This window comes from Enhydra lutris, unplaced genomic scaffold (assembly GCF_002288905.1).
Source record: "Enhydra lutris kenyoni isolate GAN:26980312 unplaced genomic scaffold, ASM228890v2 scaffoldscaffold3, whole genome shotgun sequence".
Lineage (NCBI taxonomy): Eukaryota > Metazoa > Chordata > Mammalia > Carnivora > Mustelidae > Enhydra > Enhydra lutris.
The window spans coordinates 1,033,757-1,050,109 of record NW_019154087.1 but is presented as its reverse complement, the minus strand read 5'-3'; positions in this window follow the sequence as shown (position 1 = coordinate 1,050,109).

Sequence of the window (16,353 nt, the reverse complement as noted above, 5' to 3'; positions counted from 1 at the left end):
GCAGGTTTGGTTCCTTCTGGGGGTTTCAGGGGAGAATCTATCCCTTGACTCTTCCAGATTTTAGAAACTACTGCTCTTCCTTGACTCCTGCTCACATGACTCTATCTCTACTTCCATTGGCACATTGCCTTCTCTTTCATTGGCCCTCCTGGTGTCCTATTATAAGGACACTGTTGATAACATTTAGGACCCAGTGGGCTGATAGTCTCCCATCTGAGGACCTTTAGCTTAGTCATCTGAAGACCTTTAGCTTAGTCACATCTGCAAAGTCCCTCTGCCATATTATGTAACATATTATGTGACATTCACAGGTTCTGGAGATAGGACAGGGACAACTTTGGAGGACTATTATATAGCCTGCCACAATTACAATATGAAATTTTACCAATGACATAAGCTACTTTATTTCTTAATGACATACAGTTTAAAAGAGATAAGTTAGTTGCTAAATAAAGCAATATTTAATGCCTGTTTATCATACCAGAATGATCACTGCTCTCTTCTCACTTGAGAATGAACTGTGACAATAAAACCAACATTTTTTATGCCTTTTATTTTTTTAGCACATAGTGGCATTTTAGTTACAGGTGTACAATATAGTGATTCAATAATTCTATATATTACTCAGTGCTCATCACGATAAGTATACTCTTAATGTCCTTCACCTATTTCATCCATCCAGTAACCATCAGTTTGTTCTCTATAGTTAAGAGTCTATTTTTCAGGGATGCCTGGGTGGCTCAGTCAGTTAAACATCTACCTTAGGCTCAGGTCATGATCCCTGGGTCCTTGGATAGAGCCCCACTTTTGATTCCCTGCCCATTGGGGATTCTGTTTCTCCCTCTCCCTCTACTGCTCTCCCTGCTTGTGCTCTCTCTCAGTCAAATAAATAATTAAAATCTTAAAAAGGAGTCTATTTTTCTGTTTGTCTCTTATTTTCTTTGTTTTGTTTCTTAAACTACACATATGAATGAAATATATATTTGTCTGACTTATATCATTTAGCATTATTCTTTCTAGATCCTTCCATGCTGTAGCAGATGACAAGATTTTATTTTTTTCTATGACTGAATAACATTCCATTATGTGTGTATACATCTTCTTTATCTGTTCATCCAAGTATGGACCTTGGGGTTGGTTCCATAATTTGGCTGTTATAAATAATTCCACAATAAACATAGGGCAACATGTTTCTTTTCAAATTAGTGTTTTTGTGTTGTTTGAGTAAATACCCAGCAGTGGAATTACTGGATCATATGGAAATTCTATTTTTAATTTTTTTGAGGAAACTCCATACTGTTTTTCACAGTGGCTGCACCAATCTGCCTTCCCACCAACAGTGCACAATGTCCTTTTTCTCCACATCCTTGTCACATCCTTTTATTTTAGACATCTGATAGTTGTGAAGTGATATCACATTGTGCTTTTTATTTACATTTCCTTGATGAGTAATTTTGAGCATATTTTCACATGTCTCTTGACCATCTGCATATCTTCTTTGAAGAAATGTCTGTTTTTGTCTTCTGCCTATTTTAATTGGATTATTTGGGTTTTTTTAGGTGTTGAGTAGCATAAGTTCTTTGTATATTTAGATATTAATCCTTTGCCAGACATGCTATTCACAAATATCTTCTCCCATTCAGCATGTTGTCTTCTAGTTTGGTTGATTATTTCCTTTGCTATGCAGAAGCTTTTTATTTTCATGTAGTCCCAATAGTTATTTTTGCTTTTGTTTCCCATGTTTTGGGAGTCATATCTAGAAAAATGTTTCTGTGACCAATGTCAGAGAAATTACTGCTTGTGCTCTCCTAGGATTTTTATGGCTATATGTCTCACATTAGGTCTTATTTTTAATTCATTTTTAACTTATTTTTGTGCATGTTGTGAAAAAATGACCCAGTTTCATTCTTTTGAATGTAGCTGTCCAGTTTTCCATTTATTGAAGAGACTTTTTCCCATTGCATATTCCTGCCTCCTTTGTCAAAGATTAATTGACCATATAATTGTGGGCTTGTTTCTGTGCTACTTTGTTCTATTGTTCAATAAGGGCTTTGTGTGTGTGTGTGTGTGTGTGTGTGTGTGTGTGTGTGTGTGTTTGTACCAGTACCATACTGTTTTGATTACCACGGCTTTATAGTATATCTTGAAATCTGGGATTGTGACACCTCCAGTTTTGTTCTTCTTTTTCAAGATTGCTTTGGCTACTCAGGTCTTCTGTGATTCTATACAAATTTTAGGATTATTTCTTCTAGTTCTGTGAAAAGAGTTGTTAGCATTTTGACAGAGATTGTATTAAATCTGTGGATTGCTTTGGGAAGCATGTACATTTTAACAGTATTTGTTCTTCCTACCCATGAGTATGAAATATCTTTCCATTTGTGTTATTTTTAATGTCTTTTATCAATATTTTATAGTTTTCAGAATACAGGTCATTCATGGATTTGGTTAAGTTTATTCTTAGATGCTATCTTTTTTTTGGTGCAATTGGAAATAAAATTGTTTTCTTAATTTCTCTTTCTGCTACTTCGTATTAGTATATAGAAATGCAACAGACTTCTATACATTGATTTTGTATCCTATGACCTTACTGAATTCATTTATCAATGTTATAGTTTTTTGGTAGAGTTTTTAGGGTTTTCTATATATAGTATCATATCATGTATCATATATACATAGTATCATATCATCCACAAATAGTGAAAGTTTTACTTCTTTCTTTACTTCATCTAATTTGGATGTCTTTTACTTCCTTTGGTAGTCTCATTCCTATAGCTAGAAATTCCAGGACTATGGTGAATGAAAGTGGTGAGAGTGGATTTTCCTATTTTTCCTGTCTTAAGGAAAAAGCTATCAGTTTTTAACCATTGAATATAATATTAGCTGTAAGTTTTCATATATGGCTTGTATTATATGTTAAGGTATGTTACCTCTAAATCTGTATTAAGGGTTTTTATCAGGAATGGATGTTGCACTCTGTCAAATACTTTTTTCTGTATGTATTGAAATTATCATATGGGGTTTTTTTTAACCTTTCTTTTCTTTTTTTCTTCCTTTAAATTTAGTTTTTATTATTTTTTATCCTTTCTCTTCTTGATGTGATGTATCATGTTAATGAATTTCTGAATATTGAACCACCTTGCATTCCAGGAATAAATTCCACTTGATAATGGTTAATGGGTTTTTTAATGTATTGTGTGTTTCAATTTGCTACAATTTTATTGAGGATTTTGTTCATCTTTGTTCATCAGAGGTATTAGTCTGTATTTCTCTCTCTCTCTCTCTCTCTTTTAATAGTGTCTTTATTTGGTTTTCGATTCAGGGTAATGCTAGCCTCATAGAATGAATTGGAAGCTTTCCTTCCTTTTCTGTTTTTTGGAATAATTTCAAAAGAATAATTTCAGAAGAAGAATTAATTATTCTTTAAATGTTTGGTAGCATTCACCCGTGAAGCTGTCAGGTCCTGGACTTTAGTTTGTTGGGAGATTTTGATTACTGATTCAATTCATTGCTGATAATCAGTCAATTCAAATACTTCTATTTCTTCCTGTTTCAGTTTTGGAAAGTTATATGTTTCTAGGAATTTACTCATTTCTTCTAGGTTGTTCAATTTGTTGTCATATAATTTTTCATAATATTCTCTTATAATTCTTTGTATTTTTATGGTGTTGGTTGTTACTTCTCCTCTTTCTGATTTTGTATGAGTCCCCTCTCTTTCCCTCTCTTTTTCTTTCTCTCTCTTCATGTTGGGTCTAAGAAAAGTTTATAAATTTTGTTGATCTTTTTAAAGAACAAGCTTCTGGTTTCATCAATCTGTTGGCTTTGTTTGCTTGTTTTCAATTGCTTTTTTCTTTCTATTTAATTTCTTTTTTCAAAATACTTTATTTATTTACTTGACAAAGAGAGAGAGAGAACACAAACAGGGGGAGCAGCAGGCAAAGGGAGTGGGAGAAGCAGGCTCCCAATACAGGGCTCAATCCCAAAACCCTGGGATTATGACCTGAAATGAAGGCAGTTACTTAACTGACTGAGCCACCCAGACCCCCTATTTTGTGTATTTCTGCTCTAAACTTTATTATTTTCTTTTTTATGCTGGTTTGGGGTTCTGTTTGTTCTTTCTTAGTTCCTGTAAGTGTAAAGTGAAGTTGTTTATGTGATATATCTCTTGGTTCTTGAGACAGGCCTGTATTCTAAACTTTACTCTTAGAACAACTTTTGCTACCACCTAAATATTGGACCATTGTGTTTTCATTTTCATTTGTCTCCATCTTTTTTTTTTTTTTTTTTAATTTCATCTTCAATTTCTTGGATGACCCAGTCATTGCTATTTAACCTCTGTGTCTTTGTGTTCTTGCCAGATTTTTTCTTGTGGTTAATTTCTAGTTTCATTGTATTGTGGTTGGAAAAAATGCATGGTATGATTTCAATCTTTTCGAGTTTGTTGAAACTTGCTTTGTGGCCTAATATGTGATCTATTCTGGAGAATGCTTTATGTGCACCTGAAAAGAATCTGTACTCTGCTTTTAGGATGGAATGTTCTGAAAATATCTGTTAGATCAATCTGGTACAATGTGTCATTAAAAGACAATTTCCTTGTTGATTTTCTGAGTGGATGATGTATTCATTGATGTCAATGGTGTGTTAAAGTCCCCTACTATTATTGATTTATTATCAATTAGTTCCTTTATGTGTGTTAATAGAACCTTTATGTATTTGGGTGCATAAATATTTATAATCATTATCTTCTTGTTGGATCATTTCCTTTATGATTATATAGTGTACTTCTTTGTCCTTTGTTACTACTGTATTTGTTTCAAAGTCTATTTTATCTAATTATTACTACTTTGGCTTTCTTTTCACCTCAATTTGTATGATAAATGCTTTTCTGTTACTTCTGTTTCAATCTGCTTGTCTTTAGGTCTGAAATGAGTCTCTTATAGGTAGCACATAGATGGGTCTTGCTTTTTTTTTTTTTTTAATCAATTTTGTCCCCCTATGTCTTTTGACAGCAGTTCTTAGTCCATTTACATTCAAGGTAATTATTGATATATATGTACTCCTTGTCATTTTATTACTTATTTTATGGTTGTTTTTGAGTCCTTTTCTGTTCCTTTCTTCTCTTGTTCTCTTTTCTCATGGTTTGCTGGCTTTCTTTAGTGATATACTTGGATTCCTTTCTCTTTACTTTTTGTATATCTATTTCGTATTTTTACTTTATGGTTACATTAACTTTGTATATAACATCTTCTATTATATATATATATATATATATATATATATATATATACACACACACACACACACATATATATATACACTATATATTTTATATTTGTATATTCTATATTTTTAAAGATTTTATTTATTTATTTGAGAGAGAGAGAAAATCTGAAGCAGTTTCCATGCTGAGTAGAGTCCAAAGTGGGACTTGACCCCACAACTGTGAGATCATGACCTAAGCCAAAACCAAGAGTTGTATGATTAACCAACTTAGCCACCCAGGCACCCATATAGTAGTATACATTAAGTTGATAATCATTTATGGTTGAACTCATTCTTACTTCCCTCCCCTCCACATGTTAGGTATACAGTGTCACACTTCACATCCTTAACTTTGTGAATCCCTTGACTATTTTTTTTTCTCTTTTCTCAATTCCAGGGAGTATCTGTTGTCGCAGCCAGTGGGACGACACGAGCAGGGTCAAGAGAGTAAGAGAATGGAGAGAGAATAAGACTTGTAAAGAAATGAGGACAGGAGGGACACAGTGGATAATGTCCAAGCAGTACCAATTTTATTCAAGGCTGTGAGGCATTATATAGTTAACAGAAACAATTAATGAGGAAGTATCTATTTTCGGTTGATTGCTCATACACACGTAATATTCACATGAAACCCCTTAAGCTTGTACAGAACCCATTTCCCAAGTGCTGGTAGTGGATCTTGTGACACCAGTAACTTTTGTCTACTTAGCTAATCTTTAACTAGCAATTCATGAGCTTACAATGGTGCAATTTATAATCCGTGCAAGTACAGGGAAATCTTGTAACAGTTAAATGTACAACCCAGTTTTGCCTCTTAATACATGTAGGCAGTCACGTCAGCGAGTCTTAGGGTCATAGCTCAGGCTCTTTCTCAAGTGCAGCTCAACTGATATTCAGGAGGCATGAGTCAGCTCAGGCTTTTTCTCAAGCGCAACTCAACTGATATTCAGGAGGCACGAGTCAGGGCCTGGTTTGATCCCTCGCCTCTAGCTGTGTCTGTGGCTGCCTACAATCTGTGATCATTATTTTAAATTCTCTATCAAGCATATTACTCTTCTTGATTTTGCTTAGGTCTCTTGCCCTTACTTTGTCCTATTCTTTCCTTTGTGACATATTCCTTTGTCTCCTCATTTTGTTAACATTCTTGTTTCTATGTGTTAGGAAAGTCACCTTTTCCTCCTGCTCCTGAAAGTAGTAGTCATATGAAGAAGAGTTCCTGGAGTGCCCTGCAGTCCAGTATCCCTTGTTCACCAGAACCTCATACTTCAGGGGTGTCTTCTATATGTATTGCTGGTACTCTACTATTGTGACTGAGCCATTTTTGCATTCTGTCCAATCATCTGCATGGCTCTATTGGCATATTGTGGGTAGAGTTTGGTCTCAGTTTGTTAGTGGGCCAGTCTGGGGGCTGCCATGGGCTTAAGTTGAGTCAGACCAGTCATTTATCCGAGATGCAGTGGAAACAAATTGCCAGGTGCTGTTCATGTTTTGTCCCCTAGAGGCTTTCATTGATGGGTAGGACCTGTATTCAGACCAGATGTCTGTCCCAGCATACTACTGGGGCTGCAATCAGACTGTTTGTCTGTGTGGTTATCTTTGCCCTCTCCCTGAAGCAGTAGTCACTTTGGAGTGGTGCTGGCTTCTGTAAGGATTGCTTGCACACTATCAGGTTGTGACACCATTTTGGGTGGGTTGACTGAGGGCATATTGGAGAGGACAAGTCTGAAGGCGAACATGGGGTTGGTCCGTAGGTGCCAAGAAGGTCTATGGTGATCCACTGCAGGAGGGAGCTGGCAGTCACCCAGGAAAAACTCCTGCTTAGGCCAGGATGGAAGGGGCATATCTACAGAAGAACACAGGGACAGGCTTGTGCTGCTAGCAAGGTCTGTGATGCTGGTCCAGGAGGGTTCTTGTAGCTGGCAAGATCAAGGGGGCAGATCCATAGAAGTACACAGGGGTGAGATGAACAGTATTAGCAATGTTTGAGCAGTTCTGCTGTGGGAAGAGACCTGGAGCCAAGACTGGTTGTAGGGGGCATGTCTGGAGAAGAATGCCTAGGTAGAGTGCACTGTTAGCAAGTGAGGTAACCAGTATTTGTGCAGTGCTAGTCCTGTAGGTGTCCCTGTATCCAGGCTAGGAGGTAGGGGGAGGGAAATGGCACATTCAGGCTCCCCTGTTCCTAGAGAAGTTTCCCAACAATCCCTGCCCCTCCAGCACATGTTCTGAGATTAGTAAACAAATATCCGCCCTATCTACCCCAGGTGTTTTTCAAAACTGCTGCTTCTATGCAGTATCTTCATGGGGCTGTTTGTTGTCTATCTATTTAAGGGTGAGGGACTCAGTTTCCTATCACCCTCCTGGATTTCCCAGAGCCAAGCACACTGATTTCTAAAATTCCAGGTATTAAGCCCTATTGATTGTAAGAACTCATGAAATTCAGCCCTTTTGGTTTTCAAAGCCAAGTGTTATGGGGTTCTTCTTCCTCATATGGTCTCCCATTCCTAGAATGCCTGACATGGGGATCTGCTCCTTTCTCCTCTCTGTGCATCTACCATCCCTCCCTCCTGCAGAGTCTTGCAGGTCCATTCTGCATCTCTGCTTTTCCTACCTTCTTTGATGTAACTCCTTCTCCACATTTAACTGTGGGGAATCTTCTGTTAGTCTTCGGGTCATATTTGGGTTATTTACACTGAAGTGGGTGTTATCTAGTTGTATTCATGGATTGAGGTGAGCTTAGAGTCTTCTTTCCCCACCATATTCCCCTTAGGTCTAACAATGACATTTGTATTATAGAATCATATCTTTCTTACAAGTTAATAATTAATGTTCATATATTTTCATTAAAATTCAGCATCTAAATTTCAAGCAAAAAAAAGTGGTATAAGTTTTATTCAGACAGAATATGTACTTCTTTTTTTTTTTCCTAAGTTTCAAATATAACATAAAACTGCCCAAGAAAATTCAAATATGCTGAATATTTTAAAAAGTTTGTGGGCTGCCTTGATGGCTCAGTTGGTTAAGTGTCCGGCTCTTGATTTCAGCTCAGGTCATGATCTCAGGATCATGGAATCAAGTTCTGCATTGGGGTCTGCACTCTGTGGGAAGTCTTCTTGAGATTCTTTTTCACCCTTTCCTTTTGCTCCTCCCCTCTATGCTCTCTCCTTCTAAAATATATTAAAAAATCTTTTAAAAAACTTTTATCTACTTTCTGTTCTTTTTTAATTTATACTATTCTTTTTACTTCAGTTTCTAAAAATATTATTTTAATAGCCCATGAACTGGTAAGACAGGTACAAGTAAAATATCACTTAATTACTACTATAGTCTATCTCTAATGTCTCTTAATTGATATGCAAATTCAAAAAACATGATTTCTATAAATGTTGAAATTCTCATGTCACATGAATTATATTAAACATATAAAAATTCAATAAATTATTTTTGGTATTCTATTAGAAAATCATCATAGTAGAATATATAAGGTTTCTGGACATAAGAGATTTCATTTTCCTTTCTAACCAATGAACTCTTCAACTAAGCCAGGAGTGATAATTGTTTTACAAGCAGTTGCTCATAAAATTCAACAGAATAATTGACATTAGGACCATAAAACTGTTGATATAAATTTCATAAAGACAGAAGAGTTAACAAATTAATACCAGGAATAGTTTGATAGCAACAATAAAATAACAAATTAGATAGAAATCAAAAGCAGTTCAACTGGTTAGCACCAAATTAACAGTTAATTTCTCTTCATTTCTTATCTCAGTCATGTAATTATCCCCCCTTTTTTTTTTCTTACAAAAACCCTTACTTCTCTACATATGAACAGTACCCCTTTCTACTACTCTGGAATCTGTGCCTCTGAATTGTAATTCAAAGATCCTAAAATAAATATCTTTGTTCTTTTTCAGTTCTACCTCCTTTTCTCAGTTGACAATAAATAAAAGAAATGGTTTGGTAGTTCTCTTCTCGCTGACTGGAGTTGTCCATGCTGATTCAAATTGTAAAATAGATAATATTTTAAGAAGTTCAGTTCTCTACGTAATAGTTTTAATTTTCATATTATAATACTCCCCCTCCCATTAACCCACATGCCTTGCTTGATGAATATTAGTGAATAATTTGAATGCATTATTGATTGGTAAGTTTTGTTATTGTCAATATTGTGGCTTCCACTCAACTTCACTTATGCAACTTTAATTTGTGTACAAAAAAATAATAATGCCAGGGAACCTGGGTGACTCAGTTGGTTAAGTGTCTGCCTTTGGCTCCGGTCATGATCCCAGGACACTGGGATCAAGCCCTGCCATGTTGGGCTCCTTGCTCAGTCGGATGCCTGCTTCTACCTCTCCCTCTGCCCACACTCCTCCTGCTTGCACTCTCTCTTTCTTTGTGAAATAAATAAATAAAATATTTTTTAAAAAATACAAAAAAAATCATTATGCCATTTCATTCATTTCATTCCTAATTAGCACGTTATATTATAGGTAATTTTCTACTATATATGATATTCACAATAAAAAAATCATTCTTTGTTTCCTAATTTATGTTTTCATAGTAAGAAAAAGAACAACTTAAATTACAGGTGAGGGCCATTTTTCCTCTACTGGCATTAAGAGGGTGTGAACATCACTACTCATGGAATAAATTCTCAACCACAGAGCAATACAGTGTTAAGTCTGGTTGCAAATTTTCCAAGTCTAACAATATGTTCACTTACTTTCTATTCAGTCAGACTTAAGTAATTAATTTTTTCCTTTGAGATTGAGTAAAATTAAAAATATCACTGCGAACAACCCTGCTGTTTGTAAATCTAGTAGTCACAGCTGATTGTCTAAGCATTGCAGAGTACCAATTTGAACTTAAAAAGTTGTATAATAATAATGCATTGCATAGTTAGTCTCAGAAAGATTTACAAAAATAAATGATCCCAGTGTTATATTGTGTTTACTTAATTATTTACTTTTATACCTTGTCCTCTGGCTATAGTTTCATGCCAACTTAGCTTCCCAGGCCTAAAGGATATTTCTTTTTTTCTCTTATTTAGAAACATACTGAAGAGGCGGCATACTTTGTGCATTATAACAGTGATTACTACTTTCTTTAAGTGTAAAACCAAAACCTAAAATGAGCAATTCAAATGTCCATATACTGAAAGGAAAAATAAATCAATGGGTTGATAACTACTGCCTATATTTTAAACCTCAGAAGAACAGTAGTGAATTATATATCCTTTAAAAGCACTATGAACATGACAAAGACATACAGAATTCAAAGAAGGAAAATCTCTGAAATGTAGATCTTCATTGGCAAGGTGGGCTTTTTCATCTATCTGTTCAATAGACCTGGTTATTAAGCATTGTCCACAAGTTAGTAAATAAAACTCAAAAAGGAGGTTTTTTTTTTAATGGTTTTCAAGAGCCACTTAAAAAGAACAAAAATGATAGAAATACCACAAGGTATTCTTCTGATAGGAAATGGCATCATATGTCCTAAATGAATCACCTTAATTATTTTAATGCAACACATACAGATAATTCTACCATTTATATTTTATAATTATGGTCATTTTATCTGTAAAATAAGAAGTTTAGTTTTATTTAAAATCATTATGGAAATTATTATTATTATTATTATTTTAATATTTAATTAACATATAATGTATTATTAGCCCCAGGGGTCCAGGTCTGTGAATTGTCAGGCTTACACACTTCACAGCACTCACCATAGCACATATACTCCCCAATGTCCATAACCCAACCACCCTCTCCCTACCCCATTCCCCCCTGGCAACCCTGTTTGTTTTGTAAGATTAAGAGTCCCTTATGGTTTGCCTCCCTCCCAATCCCATCTTGTTTCTGTTTTTTCCTTCCCTATTCCCCAAATCCCCCCACATTGTCTCTTAAATTCCTCATATCAGGGAGATCATATAATAATTGCCTTTCTCTGATTGACTTATTTTGCTTAGCATAATACCTTCTAGTTCCTTCATGTCGTTGCAAAAGTCAAGATTTCATTTCTTTTGATGGCTGCATAGTATTCAATTATATATATATATGTATATATATAATTATATATATATATATATGTATATATATATATATATATATACCACTTCTTCTTTATCCATTCATCTGTTGATGGACATCTAGGTTCTTACCATAGTTTGGCTATTGTGGACATTGCTGTTATAAACATTCGGGTGCATATGTCCCTTTGTATCACAACATTTGTATCTTTAGGGTAAATACCCAGTAATACAATTGCTGTGTCATAGGGTAGCTCTATTTTCAACTTTTTGAGGAACTTCCATGCTGTTTTCCGGAGTGGTTGCACCAGCTTGCATACCCTTGTAGGAGGGTTCCCCTTTCTCCTCATCCTCACCAACATCTGTCATTCCCTGACTTGTTAATTTTAGCCATTCTGACTGGTGTGAGGTGGTATCTCATTGTAGGTTTGATTTGTATTTCCCTGATGCTGAGTGATATGGAGCATTTTCCATATGTCTGTTTGCCCTCTGGCTGTCTTCTTTCCAGAAATGTCTGTCCATGTCCTCTGCCCATTTCTTGAGGATAATTTGTTCTTTAGGTGTTGAGTTTGATAAGTTCTTTATAGATTTGGGATACTAGCTGATATGTCATTTGCAAATATCTTCTCCCATTCTGTCAGTTGTCTTTTTTTTTTTTTTACTGTTTCCTTTGCTGTGCAAAAGCTTTTGATCTTGATGAAGTCCCAGTAGTTCATTTTTGCCCTTGTTTCCCTTGCCTTTGGTGATGTTCCTAGGAAGAAGTTGCTGCGGCTGAGGTTGAAGAGATTGCTGCCTGTATTCTCCTCAAGGTTTTTGATGGATTCCTTTCTCACATTGAAGTTTTTCATCCATTTGGAGTCTATTTTAGTGTGTGGTGTAAGGAAATGGTCCAATTTCATTTTTCTGCATGTGGCTGTCCAATTTTCCCAACACCATTTGTTGAAGAGACTATCTTTTTTTCCATTGGACATTCTTTCCTGCTTTGTTGAAGATTAGTTTACCATAGACTTGAGGATCTATTTCTTGGCTCTCTGTTCTGTTCCATTGACCTATTGTCTGTTTTTGTGCCAGCACCATACTGTCTTGATGATTACAGCCTTGAAATAGAGCTTGAAGTCTGGAATTGGGATGCCACCAACTTTGGCTTTCTTTTTCAACATTCCTCTGGCTATGCAGGGTCTTTGCTGTTTCCATATAAATTTTAAGATTATTTGTTCCATTTCTTTGGAAAAAAATGGATGGTACTTTGATAGGGATTGCATTAAACATGTAGATTGCTTTAGGTAGCATAGACATTTTCACAATAATTTTTCTTCCAATCCATGAGCATAGAACATTTTTTCCATTTCTTTGTGTCCTCCTCAATTTCTTTCATGAGTACTTTATAGTTTTCTGAGTACAGATTCTTAGCATCTTTGGTTAGGTTTATTCCTAGGTATCTTATGGTTTTGGGTGCAGTTATAAACGGGATTGACTCCTTAATGTCTCTTTCTTCTGTCTTGTTGGTGTATAGAAATGCAACTGATTTCTGTGCATGGATTTTATATCCTGACACTTTACTGAATTCCTCTACAAGTTCTAGCAGATTTGGAGTGGAGTCTTTTCAGTTTTCCCCATAAAGTATCATATCATCTGCAAAGAGTGAGAGTTTGACTTCTTCTTTGTAGATTTAGATGTCTTTAATTTCTTTTTGTTGTCTGATTGCTGAGGCTGGGACCTCTAGTACTATGTTGAATAGCAGTGGTGATAATGGACATCCCTGCCATGTTCCTGAATTTAGTGGGAAAGCTCTCAGTTTTTCTCCATTGAGAATGATATTCGCTGCAGGTTTTTCATAGATGGCTTTGATGATATTGAGGTATGTAACCTCTATCCCTACACTTTGAAGAGTTTTGATCAAGAAAGGATGCTGTACTTTGTCAAATGCTTTTTCAGCATCTATTGAGAGTATCATATGGTTCTTGTTCCTTGTTTTATTAATGTATCACATTGATTGATTTGTGGATATTGAACCAACCTTGCAGCCCTGGAAAAAATCCCACTTGGTCGTAGTGAATAATCCTTTTAATATACTGTTGGATCCTATTGGTTAGTATTTTGGTGAAAATTTTCATCTCTGTGTTTATCAAAGATATTGGTCTGTAATTCTCTTTTTTGATGGGGTCTTTGTCTGCTTTTGGGATCAGAAGTTATTATTATATTTTAATTATATTTTCAATAAGTCTTCACTTGAAATATTATATTTCTGTAAATTGACATGTTGTATTGGTGTTTGAATTAACCGTAAATCCTAACATGGAATATGATCAAATCTTCAGAACTAGATTCTGATTGAAATAATATTAGGTAATTTTTTTTTTTTAATTTTCAGAATCTACTTTGAAAATCTCAGGAATATTCTTATGCACTCAGTTGTGACACCCCCACCTCAATTCATAAGTTGAAACACTAACCCCTCAATTGAAGATATAACATGGAGATATAATTTCTAAGCAAGGTAATTAAAAAAAATAAAGAAGGTTATAAGTATGGGTGCCTGATTCTGTATGAATGATGTCTTTATAAAAAAAGAAGAGATACCAGGGGCGCCTGGGTGGCTCAGTGGGTTGGGCCGCTGCCTTCAGCTCAGGTCATGATCTCAGGGTCCTGGGATCGAGTCCCGCATCGGGCTCTCTGCTCAGCAGGGAGCCTGCTTCCCTTCCTCTCTCTCTGCCTGCCTCTCTGCCTACTTGTGATCTGTCTGTCAAATAAATAAATAAAATCTTTAAAAAAAAAAAAAAAAAAAGAAGAAGAGATACCAGAGATTTTTCTTTGTGCAATCAGAGAAGAGCCTTGTGCAGACACAACAAAAAGGTGATCATCAACAAGCCAGACACCAGAAACCAACCCCTAACAGCACCTCAATCTTAGACTTCTAGCCTCTAGAACTGTGAGAAAATAAATTGATGTTGTTTAAGCCACTCAACCTGTGATACCTGTTATGACAGCTCAAGCAAATTAATACAGAACATATTCTATTTAAGATAATCATTTAAAAGTTAGCTGCAATATCTAGTAGGGAAAATCTTGCTGTTAAAGGAATTCAGGTGTAAGGAACTATGGTATTCTCTATGTTTCTGTAATTTATTTATCTTGTAGCAAAACTCCCATTTTGTGATATTTTAAACTATAAATTAGCAAACTTAAGGTAGTTAGTTGTTGCCATTTCTCAGTGTGTCCTTTTAGCTTGTCCTAATTCTTTCTTAGTTGCTGTATAATTTCTGGAGTTGGGACCATCTATAGTATAACATTAATTCATAGAGTCCTTTTGTTCAAAGCCACCCTCTGTCTCCCATTGATATCAATGAGAAAAAAACTTATCCTATCTTTTCCTTTATTATTGCTTTACATTCCACTACTTTTCTTAACTGCCAGTGGCTCTAAAAAAGCCATGATTTGAAAAATGTGGATGTTCTATCTGGAAATAAGGGAAACTTCAGGACATCAGGGTAGAGGTTTTGAAGAGCAATGACCTCAAGACTCTTTGTAAACTAATTTTGCCACTAATCCTGCCCAATATCCGCAAGGAAAATCCTTCTCAAGTCTCACCACATCCATAGCCTTCACACAGATCCAAAACAAGGCTTTTAGATTCAGTTCTTCCAAACACTCTGGGGTTTCCATCACCAAATCTGTACTTTCAGGGATCAGTTCAGGGTGGAAGGAACTAGAGCATTTATTTATGTTCTCATTAACATTGAAACATATTTATCTCTTTCTAATAATTCTTCTACTCACACCTCCAAAACAACTTACTGTAATTTGACTGGTTATTTTGCTCTTTACCTATTATGTTCCTTATTTATAAGATAATAAATTTCAAGATCTCTTATCTGAAACTGAACAGCCCAAGTTCTTGCATAGCATATAGAATTTCTCCTATCAAATTAATTGCTTAAACACAATTTTTATTTTATTTTAAAATGTAATTAATACTGTTTATAAATATTTCCTTATTTTTCCCATTCACTTTGATTTCTGCTTCACCCACTTGCCATACATAGTACAGAATAAAAAACATTCTGGATGGTGACTGAACAAGAGAAGTCCTTCAGGCAAACATTTGTAACTTTTTGTGTGTAGTGGAAGTAAATCTCAGAATTTTACTATGCCTATTTATTTACTTTATATTTTTATCATCATGATTTTTGTGGGTTTTTTTTTTTTTTTTTTGCATAGTCAGCATACAGATATAATTGGAAAAATATCTAACATACTGTAATGAGATAAGTTAGGGTCATTTTTTTCTCAAGGAAAACCATAATTTGACATCAAAAGTAAAATGTAATGAGCATCTACTATGGACAAGTCAATTACATAAATTTAGGAAATCCCTGTATATTTAGCATTGTGATTTCATGTTATAAGAAGGGGAATAGTAGCTTAGAGGAATGAAGTGACTTACCCAGATTCATGCAGCTGGGGTTTAAGGACAAAACCTATTTTCTTTCTTTTCTATAACATTTTTCTTGACTCTGTCCAAAATCTTAAATATATCTATTTTACTGTTTAGTGTACATTATCGTCATAACTTCTCCATATATTACATATATGACATACTAAATATTGGTATTTACTACATCCTACTTGTAATGCTATCATGAAGCTTAGAAAAACTTACATATGTACCATGGATCATTTATTTAATAACATTACAGTTTAACTGAAAATGTGACTCTTTTTACTACAACACAATGGGTCTTCTTATCAACTTCATGTAGATTAAAGCCCAAAGAGTAATCTCTTTTTAGTTTAAGTTTCAACCCAAAGGAAATATTGACAGTTTTGTTTAATAATTTAATATTGAAAGGTAATCAAAACCTGAAGAAAATTGTTTTTAAAAGGCAATTATAAAAATATTATTAAAATAAATAGAAAAAAATATTGTAATATTTCATACTCTTCAAAAGATTGCTCAATAGGAAAAACTATGCTTCACTTTATATGTCCAGGAAGCTTGAATACTATTGAAATGGGATGAATTGTGTCCAACCCTAAATTCATATGTTGACTTCTAATCCTTA